This window comes from Rhinolophus ferrumequinum, chromosome 4 (genome assembly GCF_004115265.2).
Source record: "Rhinolophus ferrumequinum isolate MPI-CBG mRhiFer1 chromosome 4, mRhiFer1_v1.p, whole genome shotgun sequence".
NCBI classification, from domain to species: domain Eukaryota; kingdom Metazoa; phylum Chordata; class Mammalia; order Chiroptera; family Rhinolophidae; genus Rhinolophus; species Rhinolophus ferrumequinum.
Window position 1 is genome coordinate 76,291,693 of NC_046287.1, and position 21,505 is coordinate 76,313,197.

At 35.4% G+C, this 21,505-nt stretch overlaps 1 protein-coding gene across 19 annotated transcripts in view; it reads left to right on the top strand.

Annotated features, from left to right (window-relative positions):
• SORBS2 (sorbin and SH3 domain containing 2) overlaps positions 1-21,505 on the top strand; it is a 312,931-nt gene that overhangs the window by 141,457 nt on the left and 149,969 nt on the right. For 15 of the 19 annotated variants that reach the window (XM_033103961.1, XM_033103971.1, XM_033103957.1 and 12 more), the window contains exon 1: positions 5,351-5,609. The gene's annotated coding sequence lies outside the window, so the exon portion shown is untranslated. Of the gene's footprint in view, positions 1-5,008; positions 5,107-5,350; positions 5,610-21,505 lie in introns of those variants that run through there. The other 4 variants (XM_033103959.1, XM_033103958.1, XM_033103978.1 and 1 more) reach the window with 2 other exon arrangements.

The following is a 21,505-nucleotide window of genomic DNA, read 5'->3' on the forward strand; positions in this document are numbered from 1 at the left end:
TCTGCTCCAAAACACTCGTCTTTCTCAAGGTTCTAACAATTGGAGAGTTGAGTTAACAAGGTCCTTTCCTGAGATATAAATACCTCTAGGACATTTTGGTCTATGTCAACTATGCCTTAGCATACATTGTTTTAAATAGACCACTACTTAGCTAAGAACAATTTTGATTGTGTGCTATGGAGTGAGAGAAGGAAATATACAACCAAACCAACTTTCAACACTTCTGTCCATTTTTTTTCCCTCCTCATCTCTGAAAGATTATGTCTGCTTGAGCTTCTGAAACCAGTCCTGTCCTTATGGAGAGTTTAAGAACCTCAGTTAACATGGCAGCTAGTCCCACTCATGACTTATACCAGCATTCTTGTAACTAAGTCCTTATTTTTGGAGCCTGGAGTTCTGCCTCAAGTTCTAGTTCCTCTGAGACCAAACCATGCTCTGCTTTATGCAGTCTTGGGCAGATAGGGACCTCTGTCAGACCTGAGGAGTAATGGAGCGCCTCTTACAAGGTTCCTTCTGCTGGTTGTGACACCCACCCAACCCCCTTGCTGTTGGTTTGCACCATCTCCACCATCTGCTCACATCTTGTCCTCCTAGGACCTGACAATTGCCCAAGCAACTGCCCCTCACAAGGAGGAAAAGTCTGGTTTCTAGATCCTGGGCCCTCTGCATCTGGTCTGATGGGCCCCATTGCCCATCAAACTCAAAGAGCTTGCTTTTACATTAGAATCATGGGGGAGCTTTTCAGTTATGCAGATACTTGAGTTTAATCTAGATTACTTAAAGCAAACTCTCTAGAGGTAGGTCCAGGATACCAATATTTTAAAAGAATTCTCCTGATAAGTCTCATATGTACCCAGGAATGAAAGACATTACTGTATATCAATTTCACTCAAATTTCAATGTGCATACACATAACCTGGGGAGGTTGTTAAAATGTACTTGCTGATTCAGTAGGGCCTGAGATTTTTGCCTTTCGGAACAAGATCCCAAGTGTTGACTTTGACATTGGTCCCCGGACCACTCTGTAAGTAGTAAGACTCAAGACCAGTGGTTCTCAAAATGTGGTCAACAATCACCTGGGGACTTCTTAGAGCTGCAAAATTTCAATATTCTTCCCAGACTTACTGAATCAGAAAGTAGGGGGGTTGGGACCCAGCAACCTGTGTTTTGACAGTTGGAGACCCACTAGCCTAGATGGCACTGCCCAGTAAAAATTAAAGCAAGCTACATATGTAATTTAAAATTTTATAGTTGTCACATTTTAAAAAGTAAAAAGGAACAAGTAAAATTAATTTTAACAACATATCTTATTTAACCCAAGATATCTGAAATATTATCATTTCAACATATATCAATATAAAAAATTAATCTAATAGTGTACATTCTGTTTTCCATACTAAGTCTTCAACATCCAGTGTGCATTTTACACTTATATGCCATCTCAGTTCTGAGTAGCCATGTTAGGTGCTCAGTTGCCACATGAATTCACCATATTGGACAGCCAATTTCTAGACTTACAACAGTGATCACAGCACTAACTTTTATTGAATGCTTGCTATGTATCAGGCTTTACTTAGTCAAGCATTCTATGTGCATTACTCCTCAACTCTATGAATTGGGACTGTTAACATTCCCATTGTATACGGGGAGGGGTTATGACAAAAGCCCTATTTAGTATTTCACCAAAATAAGATACCCATTCTAATTCAAGCATTTCCCAATTATTTTAAATCTATTGATTTGTAAAAACAAAAAAGGATAAAGCATATAAATAAAATCATTAACAGTACAACTGTTAAGACATCAATAGCTTATAAAAGGCATAGCAGTTGGGTAAGTAGAGAAGTCCAAATTTGCTATCCTCTGACCTTCTAAAAATGTGCCTAACGTCCAACATGTACTCTTCTGTGACATCAAATCTGTTGAAAGTTGCTTACTGACAGGTTGTTTGGACAATGGGGACCCTTGGGGAACAAAGCTGACTTTGGTGAATTACATGGCAGTATGAGATTTATCGTAAATGGAAGCAGTTAGCAGGATCAGAATCTGTTCATTCAACTGCAGATTTTTATACAAAATGACTCTAGTAAGATGTTTAGGTCAAGACAGATCGCATATACAACGGTTGTCCCCTAAGATTATAATGGAGCTGAAAAATTCCTATTCACCTCCATACCTCATAGCTTTGGTAATGTTTTGGCTCAATGCATCACTCACATATTTGTGGTGATACTCGTGTAAACAAACCTGTGTTGCCAGTTGTATAAAAGTATAACACATACAATTATGTGATGTACAAAATACTTGATAATGATAATAAATGACTATGTATTTACTATACTATGCTTTTTTATTGTTATTTTAGAGTGTACTCTTTGTACTTATTCAAAAAAGTTTGCTGTTGTTAAAAAACAAAATTCAATTGAGTAAATCTGAAGATGTAAGTGGCATCATCCCATCTAGCAACTAGAAGGGGCCTGTGAGGAATTGTGCAAAATGGAAGGTTTACATAGGAAGAAGAGTGGGGCAAGAGATCTATTACAAAAAGAAAAGAAACGATTACTTTTGGGCCAGGACACCTTTTCTTTGGTGGAAGAGAACAGGAATGGTTTTTATCATGCAGACTGTCTCTTCTTTCTATGGGAGATGGAGAGGGCCCTTTGTGACAGATTACCTTACTGGTACTTGACCAGAAAATTCCAGACTGGTTGATTAAGATTCCATTTCTGGGAGAGGTTGAAATTGCAATTAGATCAGGTATTAAATCTAAGTTTGGTATCATGGGCTTTCAGCATGAGTGGTGCCATTTTGGGCCTATGGTTTTTTTGGGGGGTTTTTTTGGTTTTTTGTGGGTTTTTTTTTTTTTTTTTGTCTTTAAACACTATGCCATGTTACATAGGCAGCAGCCTCATACATTTCTTGTGTTTAGTGCACCTCTTGATTGCATCATTTTCTCTTGTGCTTGATTTAATCTCGTGTTGTTTTGTACAATAACCTGCTGTACAGGTTTGTAGCCTAGAAGCAAATAGCCTAGGTGATTACTAGGCTATTCCACCTAGGTTTGTGTAAGTGTACAAAACATCTATGAGGTTCAAACAATGACAAAATTTCCTAATGACACATTTCTCAGAATATATCCCCATATGATTGTAGTTAAATGTGAGGCAATGGGCTTCTCTCAGTATTGATGTAGAAAGCCGGCAGCTTGAAATTTAAAAGTAATGGTTGACTTAGTAGTCAAATAGTTAATCTTTATTAGTTTCCTTAACTTCCACAGTTTCTCAAGGAAGGCCAATTTTTATTGTATTTTCCTTTTCATTATAAACTATTATAAGGAGGAAAAAGTAAAACAGTGTAAAACTTTCTGTCTGAGGCTAGGCTTCCATTTTTTGTGAGAATTACCATTTATCATTTTGATGAAGTAATGTAAATATTCTATTTTAAACTGACAGATATTTAAGACATATTAAATTGTGAACATTTGAAATAAATGAACATAAAAATGCATAATTCCTCAGAGATTTTTTTAAAACCCTGCTGTATATTTTTAAAATAAAATTAATCTTATTTTCAATTTTTGATTAGATATTTCAAACTTAAGTTTAGTTTTTTAAAATTTAAATATCTGTGTAGTTTTAATATAAGTGTATTATGCTGAAGGATTTCACTATTTTACCATAGCACTTGAACCAGCAGTCATATCTTTTTTATATATATCATGCATAATCCTTGGTATTTTCTTTTTTAAAATTTATTTTTCAATTATATTTGACATACAATATTATATTAGTTTCAGGTTTACAACAGAATGATTAGACATTTATATACCTTAAGAAGTGATCACTCTCATAAATCTAGTACCCATTTGACAACATACATAGTTATTGCAATATTACTGACTATATTCCCTATGCTGTACTTTACATCACCATTACAATTTTATTAACTGGCAATTTGTACTTCTTACTCCCTTTCACTTTATTTCACTTGAAATAGTAGTCATATCTTTTTTTAATATACAGTGCATGATCTTTAGTATTTTCTATAATCAATTTCAGTTTCTTTATTTGGAAGGAAAGAATTGGATTTGATCTGAGCATCTAGTAACTAACCATTATATTAATTGTAAAATATATCATAGTGGTTTTTTATACTGGACTAAGACCAAAGAATCTTCTTTTATCTCCTTTTACCTCTCAGCAGTACTCACTGACTGCTTAAACATTCTCTCTGTTTGAGGAGTGGGGAATTGAAAGGATTCAGGGATTTCATAATAAAGGCTTTTATAAAAATACTTAAGTGTTTTCTTGGTAGCAAGTAACTAATTTTCCTTCTTAGGGGTGTAAAGCCTTGATGAAGAAATGCAAGACAGGAGTTGGTCTGATGACACATAACATCTTCCTTCAATCCTAGTTTAAAGAGATCTCATCACCAATTGCTATGGTTTGAATAGTCTCATCATGTGAAAAAAAAGAAGCTGTAAAAATTTATAACAAATTCTGTCTTTAACCTTTATTTTCGTTGCATTTGTGTGCTGTAAACCATTGGAAGCAAGGATGCTTGCCGTTTATTTTGCCCACTATTGTATTCTCAAAGTCCTTGGCATATAGTAGATCCAGAAGAACTTGCCACAAATATTTGCTGAATGAATGCATACATGCATGCATGCATGCACGAATGAGTGAATGAATACAACTTTTAGATCTTAATTTATAATTTTAGAAACAAAATGAAAGCTCAAAGCTTGCTGGTCATTGTTGGTTGACCCAATCTGAAGTATTTTTTCATTGGCCTTTGGAGAGAGAAGCAGGGGATCGGTGTCTGTCTGCATCATGTCACTGAATGGTCCCCCGTCTCTGCCAACAGATAACAAATGTCAACAGCTTAACCCAGTAGCTTTCAAAAATAGCATACTTGATGAAACTGGAAATTTGGGTGCATGCTAGAAATAAACCATTTGTCTTCAGTCTTAAGAATGATAGGCTGACAACAGAGATAGCTAAAATAGTTTTTAAGACCCATCTATAAGTGAGGAAGAAAATATCAGAGAAGAAGTCCTCCCTCTCAGTAAGGCATGAATAGAACATCTTATTTTCAGTGAATCAGGTAAATCATTTTGAAAAGTTGAGGATTATAAGAAGGCACTCTGTTTCTTTAAGATTCCAGTCCAGTTTGTTTTTGTTTGTTTGTTTTCAATAGTGCTGGGCAGTTTTCCTCTAAATTTAAATAAATATTAGCACAGTAAACCAAATTGTTGTGGGTTTCCTGGTTTGTGCCCTCCTCCTCCCCGTAGGGGATGGGGGGTGGGTGTGGCGATTCGGATACGATTTTTTCATCCCTTTGCAGACAACTCCGGCTGCTGTTAATGCTGAAAATAGCTCAAATGCTCTCAGAACGGTAGCACCACCCAGCAGCTGGGATTCTTTCCCTCTCTTATTTGCCTTCTTGCTTGCCTTTTTTTCCCTTTTAGACACTTGGATTGGATTTAATCTTAAATCACTGGAGTTCAAGACCTTTTAAAAAGGGCTAAATAAACAATCTCTACATGTAAAGGCCACTGACTTCTACTTCCTCTGTTCAGAGCAACTGTTGAACCCAGCTGCCCGGAGGTAAGATTTTTTTTTTATTCTGGAATTATTTAATTGGTTCATGATACGTTTATGACTAATGTTTTTTTAAATAACTTATTTATAGTGAAAATAAGCAGGGGCTGCGAACGATCTCCAGGTAAATGTGGTGTTCCCGAATACAGCAGGAGCATCTGTGCATTTTTGTGGCTGTAATTTTAAACTTTGCTTAAAGCTCTCTGTCACGTTGACCTGTAGTACAGACCGGCCTGTGCCTCGGCTGCACCAGAACTCTTAATTACGCCTCTGCCAGGGCAGTGAGCGGGCCTTGGAGACATCATAATTTTGTTGTTTAGACTGCTTACTTATTTCTAACTTTTGAAGGACATTTCTTTTTTAAGGCAAAAGATGCAACCACCTGAGCAAAGACAATCTATAAGTAATTGTTCTTTAAGGACAATGAGCAAGCTCTATTTTATTTTGTTCTTTTATCACTGTTTGTTCTTGTAATTAGAACAGTTGTTTGTTTGTTTTGCTTTTTGTATATTAGCACAACATGGGCACTCAGATTTGAGAATTTCTTACCTAGCTGAATGTCTTTTGCGGGCAGATTTCTCTAATGCGACTCTATAATATTGGGGGTAGTTTTCTCTGCCTCCCGTCCCCTCTCCCATGCTTGTGCTTAACATTTTGCCAAGTACTTTGATCTGTGGACTTTAACTTCAAACACAGCATTTGCTTTGATTGTGGGTATTTACTATGGTCAGTAAAAAGTCTTTTGTTGTTGTTGTTGCTTCATGCTTTTCAATAATTTCCTTTAAATAATCTATTGGACTTTGTTTTTCTCTCCCTGATAAGTCTTAGGTTTTACTTGCACAGGGACCCCTAACTGCAGGGAAAAGACTATTTTATGGCGAGGTTCTCTCACCCGTTAGACTTTATGACAGCTCTCTGCTCCCCTGCAGCAGCAAATGACAGTGCAAAGAGTCTGAGTCTATCAACCCCTGACTTGATTGCCCAGCTGCCTCAAAATTACCATATGCCTTAGGGCTAACTGTTGCTTTTTAACATGGACACTGAAATCCATGGAATCTGAAGATTCTTGTTTCCAGAAACGTTTATTGATATCACAGATCACATGTCAAAAGAAAGCATGTATTTGAAACACCCAGTGATCTTCTGGGTAACTTTTCAAAAGAAGAAGAAAAATTTAAAAAAAAAAGGAAAGAAAATTGAAAAAAAAAAAAAAGGAAAGAAAGAAAGAAAGGAAAGGAAAATAAAGGAAGAAAAAAAAACAACCTCTGTAGCCAAGTCTGTTATGCTAGTGAAACTTCTGAATGAGAGGTAAGGAAAGAAAAAAATATATGTTTCCTAAAATAGGCAGTATAGCACATTCCAACCAATCAATTTTTAAATGTTCTCTTTTATTTTAAAGTAAATTCGTGTGTATATTACATTTATCTGTTACCCTTTTCTTCCCCACCTCAAGCAGATACTGAGCCAGATATTGAGTTTGGCGTTCCTGGCCAACTCTCCCTGCCTGTTCCGTTAAAGGTTAGGAGGAAACCGAGCCTAATCCTGTCAGGAGACTGGTTGGTTAAGTCCCAGTCAAGGACTGTGGCTCCTTAGAGCTGACAGTCTGCTCCCTGTGCGCTGCACCTTGCTGAGAAGGAAAGAAGCTAGTGGCCACAAGACAAGATTTCAGAGGGGTGGAGCTAGGGAGAATGCTACGGGAGAGGTTCCTCCGCGTTAGATGCAATTTGATCTCCAGAATTTGGACGAATGGACAGAAAACCTAGAGATGTACAGCCCAGTATTTATTTCCAAAAGCTGTGCATTTAATTGTTACTTTCCTCCCCTTCAAATCTGCATTATAAGGAGCGTATTAGTCATTACATTTCTGTAATGGGTCAAAATGTTAAATCCTCCGGTTATTTTGAGCATGTACTTCACTACTTTTGGCGGTCTAGAATACTCTCCCCCGTAGTACTAGGAAGCCCTGATACAGGATTGCTGAATGCAGATGTAATATAAAGGCAATACTAGTGCAGTTGCAGCATCCAGTGGCACCAGGATGCAATGGGCTGGCAAGGTTAGATGGCCATTCTTGGGCAAGCCTTTTTTTTTTTCTTCTTCTTCCTATTTTGTTGTTTTGTTTCTTTGTGTCTCTTCACCCCTTAATTTTACTCTGAAACTTTGGATTGTTTGAATGTGAAACTCAAGGTGAAACCCAGCCAAAGCCACTGAGTTTCACACAGGTTCCACATGAAAGAGGTATTCTACCCAGTGTTGCTCGAAACTTGGCCCATGTTTTGCCAAAAGTTTCATGAATGTCAGTGAGCCGGGATTTGAAACATAATCCAAAGCCAGATGACTTCTAGCGGCTCTGAGGCTTAATTGTATAAGTATAGAATCTGTCAGAAAAGGACATCCCTTATTTTCACATCTTCTGTAATTTCATGTGTACACACGTTTTCCCCAATAAACTCCCATTTGTTCTATGATATTTTAAAGCCAGGTTCGCTCCTAATATGAATTTTTATAGTTGTGGTATTTAAGCATTGGCAACTAGAAGTCTGCATTTTAAATTCCGACAGTCTGAACCACAGTAGCGTGAACATGTTGGTATAATTCAGCTGAAGGCAGCCCCAGGAGAGTCATGGAATGTCTTTCTTTGCTTAAATATACCTCTGTGCTTGTGAGGAACAAACAGTAACATTTTGTCCTGGTCTATCCGCTTGACAGTATGCTTTTTGTTCACTCTCCAAAGGTGGTGTCAAATATATTGGTGGAAAAAAATAATAAACTTCCAGATTTTTTTTTTCGCTTGCTCAAGTGATATACTCCTAGGGAACATTGTAAGCATTGAAAAGTTCAGTACTATTACTTGTAATATAATGTATAGTGAGAATAAAGAAGTACTCAGCAGAGTTAATTTCCTTCAGAAAGTTTGGTGATTTAAAGCTGACCTGTGTGTTAATAGTCAAATAGGGCCTGGTTGTGAAGGTGTATGTGTGTGCGTTTTGGGTGGGGGTTGTGGTAGGTAGAGAGGAAAGGAGATTTGTAAACTTCGTTCAGCAAATCTGTCACATCTAAAACAAAAATAACCAAACCCAGCCTCTGAAAACATTCCTTTCTTTTGTTGATCATATAAATTTGTGTTGGCTGAATATTGAATATTTTTGGTATTATTTTTCTTATTTAAAGGCACCACATTCTGATCATTAGGATTCCAGAAATGGTAAATCACCTCCAATGAAAATATGACCAATTGGCAGACCCACGTAGTTGTGGATGAAGTTGCTTGAGACGGTCTCAGAAAGATCTTCATGGTTCTATGGCCATTATAGAAGCTAAGCCACCCAGGAAACTAAGATTTGACATGTCATTTTATTAGTTGGAGAATTTCTTAATGCATTTGAAATATTTTTGTAAAAACGAATTTGTGAACTCACTGAAGATTTAGTCAGGCTAAAGTTAATGAGATTTACAGTTATTTATTATAAAATTAAATTGTCGTCAAATTTCATTTTGAAAATTTTGTAGTCATAGTTTTGTTTCATAAAACAGACTTTTTATTAAAGGTATAGTTTGTATTTTAGCAGTTGATTTGTCAAATGACTGTAATTGATTCCATACTAAGTAAAGCATTTGAAAAGCTAACAATAACAAAACCTGTGAGTCCTATATGTAGGAGCTGCATTTGAACACTGACTTCACTATACAGTGTAGCATTTATCAGTATATCTGATTTTATTCCAAAACTAGTACAATGAGCAGAAGAAAGAAAGGTACTCAAATGGAGGTGCTACAGAAAATTATTCAAGACTATCCTGCAAGGAGGTTCTCACTAGACACAGCAAGGTATAAGGTGCTCAATATTTTGAAAACAATCATCACCGGTAACAAAATAGGAAAAGAGAAAGGGTAAAATACCAGGTTAAAAATAAACACCAAACTTGTGCATATGTAAATGTTTCTTTAAATCATTTCAAGACCTTCTTTCAAGAAAGACCTCACTAGTCATTTAAGAGCAAAAATCAGTCCCTTAAAATATTTCCTGTGCTTAATTTACTACCAGAAAAAGTGAGTCCACGTAATAGTTATCCATTATTCAAGGATATATTATTAAAAGTTAAATTTATATATATATGCATTGCGTTTGTTTTCTTAAAGAAATTAGTATCAGTCTGATCAGACCATGATGACACAAAATAAAGCACCCCCCAGCCCCCAAATAGGCCAAAGAGGATTATTTACCCAAAGCACATAAACAATCATTTCTAGGAAAGCCATCATTCTCCAGCTAAATTTTTGTTTGTTATTTAGATATTATAATTTTCTCTGAAATAAAGAGTAGTACTTAAAATAATACTTTAGTAATTACAATGCCAAAATACTACAGTGATGTTAAAGGCTTCTTCTCTTCACCTGTCCAAGATGGACTGTCAAAGATGTGGGCATTTCTTGTAGGTTTAAATGCTTTATCCTGGGGAATCATGGAGTTGGAGACCCTAGTGACCTTCTAAATCACTGTTATCCCCATGGGGAAGTGCAGCCCACTTGGGCTTGAGTTAAAATAGAGAACCGAGAAGGAAACTCCTCTTTCCTCTGTACTTGCGCAGAGGACCTGCCTCCCTAAGTCTCTTGGCCCAGTTTTTTTTTCTTTTCTCATGGCATTATCCCTCTTTTCTGTTACTTCCACTTCCCTTTTTCCAAGAGAAACACAAGTCTTCCCTTGCAAACTTCACCATTCTTGAGGTGTTGGAAGAAAAACCTCAAGGTAGCTAGGTTTGGGGGCTGCAAGATTCATGCATTACAAAGCTAGCCCGTGGACCCCCGAGTTAGAAGAACATTTTCATATGCTTCACAGGTAAAGTGATATTTAATAACTGTTGAATAATTCATATCAGAATAAAAATAAAGTGGATATGAGGGCAGCCTTGTAGGTAAGAAATATCCATTTTTGTAACCAAACTTTATTTTAGAACAGTTTTAAACTTGCAGAAAAATTGTAAAGATGGGACCAGAGTTCCTACACACCCCACACCAAGTTTCCCGTTATTAACATCTTACATTAATATGGTAACTTTGTTATCATTAATGGACCGATGTTGACATATTATTACCTAAAGTTCATACTTTATTCATGTTTCCTTAGTTTTTACCTAATGTTTTTCTTCTGTTCCAGGATCCTCTCCCAAATACTGTATTACATTTAGTCATCTTATTTTCTTATGTTCCTCTTGGACCTCAGTTTATCTGCCTTTTCTTGTCTTTGATGGCCTTGATAGTTTTGAGGAGTACTGGTTAGATATTTTGTAGAGTGTCTTTTTATTAGAATTTATCTGATGTGCTTCTCCTGATTAGTCTGGGGTCATGGGTTTGGGAGAGGAAGAGCAGAGACATCAAGTGCCATTTTCATCATGTCATAAAAAGGGTACATGCTATCAACCAAAGATATCCCTGTGGATATTGACCTTGATCACCTGGCTGAGGGAGTATTGGTCTGGTTTCTCCACTGTAATGCCACTCTTTCTCCCCCTTTCCATACTGTACTCTTTGGGAAGAAGTCACTTTGTGCTGCCCACACTTAAGAGTGTTTATGCTCCTCCTCCTGCTGGAGTATCTACACAAATTATTTGGAATTCTGCATGGGAGATTTGTCTTTTCTCCCCAATTTATTTAAGTTCAATCATTGATTTATATCAGTATAAATACACAGATTCTTATTTTATACTTTGGATTATAATTCAGTATTGCTCAGATTTTTCCAGCTTTGGCTATTGGCTCTTTCACTCGCCTCCTATGTCCCTTTGATACATTCCCATCATTGTGAGGGTTTTTTTCCTGGTGTCGTAAGACCCTCCAGGTTCATTCTGTGTATTTTCTGCCTTAGTCCTAGAATCAGCCATTTCTTCAAAAAGCCCTGCTTTCTTTTACTGAAGAATGGTATGAGAAACCAATGGGTATCCATTTTAATTTTTAAATGTGACCTTATCGGCCACTTAGTTTTTCACTTGGAGAAAATTTCTTTTTGTTTATGGGTTTTTGGTCTGTAGCTGGTAATACCTTGATGTGGTATATAAAAGTAACCTTTCTCGCTTTTTCAGATTAACAAACTATGTGTTGCCCTTGTATACTCCCCTTATCATTTTGAAACAAATTCGATTAAATATCATCAAATCTGTTTTTTTATTGTGAATTTTGGTGGGAGATTCAAAGTCCTACATATGGTCCTCAAAAGTCTTAAATGCAGTCTTAAAAGGTAGAAATCAGTTGTTTCTTCTTTAAATAAATATAAGGACATCATGCATTATTTACAATATGATCAAACAAGACCATTAAGTGAATATGGAATTCTGTCACCAAGCCTTCCACTTACTGTGTGCAAAGAACTGTGCCACATGCAGATTTACAGTCTGTTGGGACCATCAGACGACACATCCAGGTAATAACAGTTGGTAGAAGACGAGTGGTGCAGAGATCCCCTGTGTTATCAGAACACAGAATTGGGGTTGAAAGTCAGGCACGTATAGCACTAGAAAATCAGATACGTTATCACAGCTGGAGAAACTGCATTTGAATTGAGACTTTGGGTCTATTGAGAGTGTCCCTAGAAAGGTGTTTTGGGTTGGCATTCATTTATTAAGAAGAAAGGTCTCACAATTAGGCCCATATGTTAGTATGATTGCTTATCAATGTTCAAAATGATTAGATGGACAGCCCCTTTTAAGTAGATGTAACTGAGAAGAAGGGGACAAAGACGAGAACAGTAGAAATGAGAAGAGATCAGCTGGTACAGAGCATGAAGCATCAGGACTGTCCAGTGCTGCCCTTTTTAACTCAACTTTGTCCTAGAAACTAAAACTCTACCTGCAAAATAGTTGCACCTGTAATTTTTATTTACTATTCAGTATTATCAGGGATAATAGGTTGTATTTTTATTGTTTCACCAAATGCATAACTATTTCATATTCAATAACTACTTGGATTTCCTTGATTATCTATTTTAATGTAGGGTGGTATTACGATTAATATAGGGGTTGTTCATGCAGTCATTAAGGACCTCACGTAGAGGTGAGGACACTGACACCCAGATAAGTTTTTGCATCATCTACTTCACATCCCAAGTAAATGGCAAATGGTAAATTGACTCTCATGTCAGGATCTTTCAAAGTGTGCCGTTCCACCCAGTTATAAAAAGCAAAGATATGAAACAGGTTAGAAATAATAGTCAAAGGTTAACAAGAAAATTATTGGTCCAAATGATAAGGAGATATTTTTGAATCATAGAAAGTTAACTTTCTATACTTCACTGAGAGAAAAACGTAAGGAAAAGGGGGATGAAGATTACTGAGAAAGATATGAGTGTACCAATAGTATAATGAACCAAAAGTTATGACTTGGCCGATTGAAACAAAAGGTACAGGGCAGCAAAAAAAAATTAGGTTAGTAACTTGACACAATGTAAGTAAAATAATGTACTCACTTAAGAAAAGTCAGTTCAATACTAGAAAGGATAGAATAGAAACATTAATCTCTTGTTCTAAAGATAAATTTGGGCCTAAAAAAAAGAAACTGAATTTAATTTAATGGAAAAACACATGTACAGCATGTGTTTTTAAAGCATTGTATTTTGGTTACTTTGACCGTTGCATATCCTCTTCCAAGTACAACTTTGAATTGGTTTAATTCTAGTGGAGTCATTGCTCTTGACATGTATTCAGCTCAGTGGTACTTCTCTTGTTCAATTTTGCAAACCTAAGAAATTTGGTTGGTTTCGAATTTAGCTCTAAGTAGTGTTCAGAAATTTTGTGTTTGTTTGAACTGACCATTTAAATATTTTTGATCTCTGCACCACTTGTCTTCTACCAACTGTTATTACCTGGATGTGTTGTCTGATGGTCCCAACAGACTGTCAATCTATGCATATGCAGCACTCAACTTTTAGAACAAATTCTTAATGCTCTAAAACACTTAATGTTCTAAAACACTCCCAGGAATGTTGAAAAAGTTGGGTACTTTTTATGTGAATTTTATGAACATACAACTAAACATAGTTAACAAATATATTAATAGATTTGATTTGTAGATCAAAAATATTTTGTATTCCGCATTATCATTTTTACTATGAAAGCATTTCCTTTTAAAAAAAAAACTGTTATACTGAGACTAAAGACCATGGTTAAGAATGGAAAACTATCCAAAAACAAATATGGCTATCTAAGTGTGCAGTTAGATTCAAAACCACAACTTTGTGGTCCCAGCAGAGCCAAGTGTTGGAAGGTATGGGCTGGCATCCGGTTGACCTTCATGTGCTCATGTGTAAATAGAGGAGAACAGGGAGCTTGTTCTGAACGGTTCTGCAGGGGAGTGTTGGAGATAAAAAGAAAGTTTTGTGCTAATGCAAGAAGGTGTTAATTGTCAGAGATTTAGCCCTCATTCTGAAGTAGGAAGTGGTCTTCTCTCTGACTGCAGGGCAGTTAAATACTAACTTTTGGAAGAAGTAAACAGCTTTTTTACCTCTTAGTGGTTAAGTTTAAATAAGAGATCAAATTGTTTACTATAAAAATTATTTTATAACTTGAAATATAAATTGGTTTATATTTTTATTTAAGTTAATTAAATTTAAAAATTTTTAATTCCTTTATTTTCTTTATACATTGTTTGTATAATTTGAAACATACATTATTTACATATGACATGTAAATAATTGTTTACAAATTATTTAATATAAAAATCAATCGTTTACTATGACTGTTTCTGGCACAAAATTAAATCATTAAAATTTGCTTTTTATATCAACTATGATTATTTTCATTCAAGACAGAATAAAACCAAAATTAAACATAAACAAGTTTCTAAATTTTTATATTACTATTACAGAAGACTATGGCTTATGATGAAAAAAATCTTAAAAACCAAAAACTAAGTGAAAAGGAATTCAGTAAGAGATGATTTTTTGTATGAAGAATAATGAAAATTGTTCCTTATACAAATATAAATGTAAAATGACTACTGGTCTCCAATTTAATATATATTTCATTTTAGTGTTTGAGCAACTTTTCTTTAAAAGTTGGTGGATGCATTTCATGTTCCAAAATTAATTTAGAGTTGGCACTCGGGCTTTCTTTGTCTCATGCGGCGAGAGCCATCACAGGAGAATCACAGCTTGTGTAAAAGCTTGTAAAAACTTGTTGGGGAACAAAGTGATAATTTTTATGCTGAGGTGAGAAAACTTGATTACAGGGAGATTTTTATCTTCCTTACAATATTTTATCTATGTTGGCTATTAAAATTAAACAAAAAGCATTGAGGGTGAAAAATCATTTTGTGTGCACCTCATAATTTTATATATTCACATACATCCTTTTCCTAGTTAATATTCTGAATGACTAAATAAGAGCATATGTGTAAAAACACTCTGCAGAAGACCATTTTGTATTTTTCAGTGAACATTATAGCTTGGTATATTTAATACTTGACTGTGCTTATCAAGAAGAATGGCCTACATATATATCAGAAAGGAAGGAAATTAGGAGTTTCCCAGTAAAACCAAGTAGTGTTTTAAGTGACCACAGATAATAACTTTAAATGCTGTAAGCAATTTCACATTTACTGAATGAAATATTGTCAAAGGATTTTTTGAAATTGCTTCAGTCATTTAGTGCTTAAAATTTCTTTCACCATCGTCTATGAATCAATCATATGGGGCTTGAGGTTTAAAACTTTACACTCTGACTATAAACCAATCTCAATGCAGAAAACATTGATAAAATCCAAAACAAACTTTCAAGATAAAAAACTCGCAACCAAACATAGGAAGGCATTGCTTTAACCTTAAAAAAGGTATCAATTAAAAACCTAGATTATAAAAGTACAACAAAATGTATGAACTGAAAACTAAGAAATTCAGATACCGGTTACCTCTGGAAGTAGTAGGGAGGGTATTTCAATCAGAGAGGTGTACAATAGGCTTTAGTTGAATTCATATTGTTTTATATTTTAAGATGACGTGGGCACATGGATATTTGTTACATTATTCTTTTTATCTTTTGAATGTTTGAATAAAGACTTGCATCAAAAAGTATTTTCCCTCTATCTCTCATGCCTAAAATTTCAGGCACATTCTATACAGAATAAATTTCTCAGCTGCTAATATTTAGACAGTATTATTTTATTTTATTTATTTTTGTAAAGCAGAACTGATTTTCTGAAAAATTTACAGAGGAAGCAATACAACTGGTGTCATGTATGGCCTATATTTCTATATTTTTGCCTAGGGCCCAAAACTTATATAAATGATGAAATAGAAAAGAAAATGAATTTAGTTCTTTAACAGACAAGTATCTATTGTAAAGCTCCATTCGAGATCATCTTTGTGGTGTATCATTCCACAAGGCATTGTTACATACAATTCTTAGACCCTACTAAATGTGACATTTGCTCTTTAAATTATTAAAGAATTTGTCATGATGCTTTATGAAAATTTGTAATGGGGTTTGAGTCTAATGGTGAATAAGCATGTTTTATCTTCCTGTTTTAAGATGCTGTATGCAATAAATGTATGAAAAGTGATTTTAGAACATAGGCCATTCTGTTTCCACGGGACCACGAAAGCGGTGATACAGCTCAGTTAATGTGATATTGTGTAAAGTAAGGACTGTCTATCTTTACTATAATGACTTGACTCTGTAACTTAATAATATATTTCTTGAATTTAATTTATTCAAAATACTTGTATACATACAACTGTTCCTTAATTTTTACAGTTAACGCTTCTTTGATAACTGGAGTTGGGGGGACCTAATGATTTTTCAATACCATTTGGTAGGCATCAATGATTAAGCTTGAGGATTTTGATTTTGATTATTTTTTCTATTTGTTTTATGCACTGAGTCATTCCAGTATGCTAAAATAGAAAAGCTGGTAGATATCGCTATCTTTTTAAGAGTTTTGACAAATGATGGATCATACTATATGATTTTTTTCTGTTCTTTATTACAAGTTATTTTACATGTAGTCTTAAAATTCGGCAGAAGCCAAAAGTTCATAATTTTAAATCATAAAATTCAAAGACAAAATAGATTTTTTAAATGTTTATAGGGAAAAGCCACGAAAATATTTAAATGGTAAACACATTAGAGAAATCCGGAAGTTCTAATAACACAAAGAATAACTTTGAATTTCCATGTGTCATCATTACTAAAGCTGAGAAACCAAATATTATATAATTAACATGAAGTACTATTTGGAAACAAATGTGAGAAAAAGACTTTCAGATTATGGGCATTAGACACTCTTGATTCCCTGACCTTCATTAGAATAAAATCTATTCTCCTGGGCCTTCTGCAACACAAGGATTTTCCTCCAATCTCTAATTACTCCTGAATTCCACTTACAGATGCCTCTTTCTCTGCTTGACCTTAAAGCTATTCCCCTCAGATTCTGTCCCTCTTATCTAATCTCCCTTGAGTTCACCTGTTTCCTCCCTTATGATAATCCCAAAATCTAAGTCTCTATCTCTGATTTTTTTTGTCTCTCTCTCTTTCTCTCTCTCTCTCTGGAGTTCCAGACTCACATTTCCAAGTAACTGGTGAGACATCTCATTTGAATGTCTACCATATACTTCAAACTCAGTAGGTCTAAAACTCATCATGTTCCAACTCCCAACCAACTCTTCTTCCCCAGAGCTATATCGTAATAATTGTGTCACCCAATTACTCAAGATTAGAATCTTAAACAAGCATTCAAATTTTTCTGCATACCAACTTGGTCACTACTCTTTGATTCTCCCTACTTGCGCACCTTCAATATCACCTGTTGCCCTAGCTAAAGGGCTCTTGCAACATTCTTGACTCGGATTTCTCAGAGTCCTAACCACTTTTACAACCATTCTCTCTGCCTCCTAGTCTAATCCCTTGAGGGCAGAATTGTTTTACCAAAATAATCATGCTTTGCATGTAGAATTCCCACCTACCAAACTCCCTATCATGTAGCAAAAGCATTCACTTTGCTTTCTTTTCAGGCTTTAAGGACTAGGAAAGTTGACATATCAAACAAAGGAAGTAAATTCAGTACATGGTGTTTAGCATAAATAGCCCTGTTTTGTCACTTAAAGCGCATAACTGGCAACTTTTCCAGACTCAATAGTAAGGAAAGAGTGTGGCTCACTCTCAGGCATGGATCAGAGATCCAGTGTCAGTCCTGTTACTTATCGCAAAGAACGCTTTTCCTCAGATTCTCCTTCTGCCAGAGTAATAACTATGTTCACAGATGACCTTTTTTGTTGCCACCTGTTAAGTACTGATATGATGGTTATAGACAAATGCTGAAAAATCAGACTATAGTCATAATGCAAAATTTTAAACCACAAATTCCATATGATGCATATGTGATAGTGAAAGGAGTCTTTAAGAAATCAATGACTGAAGCATATAAAATTAGATCCTTATGACATTTCATTCAGTGAGTATGAAATTGCTTAAGGCATTAAAAGTTGTTATCTGTGGACACTTAAACAGTATTCGCTTTTACCAGTAAACTCCTAATTTCCTTCCTTTCTAATTTACATGTAAAATCGTTCATCTTAAATATAAACACAGCCGAGTGTTAATATACTAAGCTATAATGTTCAGTGAAAAACACATAAACAAGGTATGGAATCGTATCCTGGGGCAGCATAAACATTCTGCTCATTGAGTTATTACCATAATTAAAGTAAATATAATTATCTGATTAGCACGATATGAAGAGTGAAATTCTAAATACCAATCCTCAGGATCTTTTAACATTTATGGCATCTTTGGTCTTTATGCCATTTAATCAATAATCATTTGTTGAGAGCTTACTGGGTGCTGTGTACTGGCCTTTGGGGCAGTCGCTGGGGACTAGTCTTTCCCCTCTCGTGGAGCTTACAGTGCAGTGGGAGACAGTTATTGGAAGGTAATTGCCCAAGTAACCACATAATTCAAATTGTAATAAGAGCTATGAAAGAAAGATGCAGGAGCCTATGAGCACACTCTACAATTTTGAGAACCAAAGGTCAATGACAAAAGACTTCCAGATTTGGATCTTAGTGAAATTATTTAGAAGATGAATTACTTGGGCGTGGGAATCAGAAGAGGCATTGGACTGTGCTGAGAAAGGGAGCCGCTTCTGGAGCCGCTTCTGTCGGTAGCTGAGAGTGAAAAATAAAGACATGACTCCTCCAAACACAGGTATATTCGGCATCACCATGAGCACCCACTCCAAATGCAAGTGAATTTATGTAATGGCCTTTGTCTCTTGGGGAAAATATCTTTAGAATGATAGCTAACTGTACAAGTACATATAAATTCTCCATGGATTATAGAGATAGTGTTGCATTTGCTCCTACTTAAGTATCGAAGGAATGTGATTTCTGAAATGATCTATGAAAGATGCATGTGACTTTGAGAAAATTTTATTTGAGCTTTGAGTGAGAAATTTCAAGATAAATACCCAAGTAAAAGTCGAACAGAGGGATATTGAAACAAAACTTCTCAATGAATAAAGACCTTACTGATTGCAGCTATGAATTTGAGTATTTTGACGTACGTTTAGGTGTTTGCTTTGAAACATATAAGAAGTTAAAAGTGGAAGGACATTTTTAAAGTTTTCTTCCTCGTGTTGAACTACACTTCAAAGAAATACATAATTTTGATGTGAAAGATATATTTCTTCCATAGACCAACACAAATGTGTCTGTGTATGTTTGTGACTGTGTGTGTGTGTGTGTGTGTGCGTGTGTGTTAATTAGATATTGTGGTTGGGGTTATATCTGTTAATTTTTATTAAGTAACTGAAATGACAATCTTATAAAAGAAAATATTTTCTGCTTTACTAGTATGGTAACAAATTATTCAGAGTAGGATTGATAACATTTTTTTTTCTTCTGCTCTTATGCTTTCATTCACATCTTTGAAATCAGCAACAAGGTTGATTTAAGGATGTCAGTGTCTTCAAACAAAAATATCTGCGTACTACTAAAAAGAGAGAAATATGGTTTTTGGATATGTTCATGAACTTGTATTTGTAAAAGGCAGCTGAGCGCGCCTTTATGGCATTTCTTTTCCAGGGATCAGTATTGCTCTAGAAAATGCTGTTGAAATCACAAAGTGGGTGTCCGCATAGATATGCTTTGTTAATATTTCATATCATTCCCCCCTCATGTTTGGCTGAACCATGGACAGTAACAAAAAGGAGTAAAAGAGAGAAATAAAAGATGAGTTACTTCCAATTCAATGAATATTAAAAACAAAGTACATATAGTTGGTCCTGATGTGAGTTGAACCTGAGAAAGGCAAATCTGCATATGGATGGGGAATGGAAATATGTTGAATAGGGGTGGCCAGTTAGCACAGTTGGTTAGAGCATGGTGCTGATAACACCGAGGCTGCCAGTTTGATCCCCACATGGGCTACTGTGAGCTGCACTCTCCTAAAAGAAAAGGGGGGGGGGGAAATATGTTGAATACAGTAGAAATCAAAAGGGCTTGTTGGAGACCCCTAAGCAGTGCTATCCTAGAGTTTACACCATTTCAATGCGCTGACTTGCAGTGGAAAACAAATTTGCTACATAGGAATATGCAACTGCTATGGCATGGAGTACCTCATAGAATTTGAAGATCTCACCTTAATTGATTGCTAAAGTTGATTTAAAATATTGATAACAGGTATAGAATTAGACAAAATATGATCAACTTTGAAATGATATAATAATAACATAAAACCATGAAAACAATTAATAGAATTATAACTATGAAATCTTATGGATTTATTCTATTGACTTAGTATCTCAAATATCGTCATCTATGTTTGAATATTTATCGTTGGGGATAACTTCTTATAGCATTCATCTGAAGTGCAGCTAACTCTTACCAAATTATTCCATTTTCCAACTTTTCTAAAAATTATGAAAGAAAAAAATCATTCAACCCCTAGGAAACTCAACTTTTTTAGAGATTTCTTAGGTCTTCTCTACTTTATTCCTTCACTATTATGAGATTTTGTGAATCGTGACTATGTTCTCTTTACCGCTGTCATTAAATACACCATATCATATAGTCTTGTAGTTCAACCCTTAGAAAATAATATTCCCTCTAGCCTTCCAATACACACACAAATGTTATTCTGTTTCTGGATACAGGCAACCCAATGTACTGGTGGCTTCTACATCCATGGATTCAATCAACTGTGGATCAAAACTATTCAGAAAAAAAATCCCAGAAAGTTCTACAAAGTAAAACTTGAATTTTGCCACATGCTGAGTTCTGGGCTGAATCCACACGAATGAAGTAATTACCCCACACATTACCTATAAACAAATATAGGCTATATGCAAATGCCGCACCGTTTTATATAAGGGACTTGAGCATCCTAGGATTTTGGTATCCCAGGGGTCCTGGAACCAATCCCTCATGAATACTGAGGGAGGACTGTATCAAATGGAGACCTTACATCTATGAAAACAGGACAACAGGACCTGATGATGTGTGGAATTACTGAGTAGAAAAACAACTCTTTTAGGTTATTACTTGAAAGATGCTTTCCTCATATGAGACAGAAATAGTTTCTTTAAGCAAGAAGCTGTTATCTTTCCTGCAGGCTTTGGCATACCACAGGTCTTGCCTCATTTCTGATCTTCCAAAGACTGATCTTGTCACTCTAGAGCGTAGTCATTCACTCACACAGATACAATCTAGCACCTTCGAAGAGCAAAGCACTGTTCTGAGTGGAACACATCAGTGAACAATATTGATCAAAATGTCTGCCCCCAAAGAGCTTACATTTCCATGTGGAGAAACAAACAATAGAAGATAAATATAATAAGAAATTACATAGTAGGTAAGAAAGTAAGAGTGCTTTCAAAATATAGCAGGGCAAAGAGTATCTGGAGAATGTGTTGAGGACGTG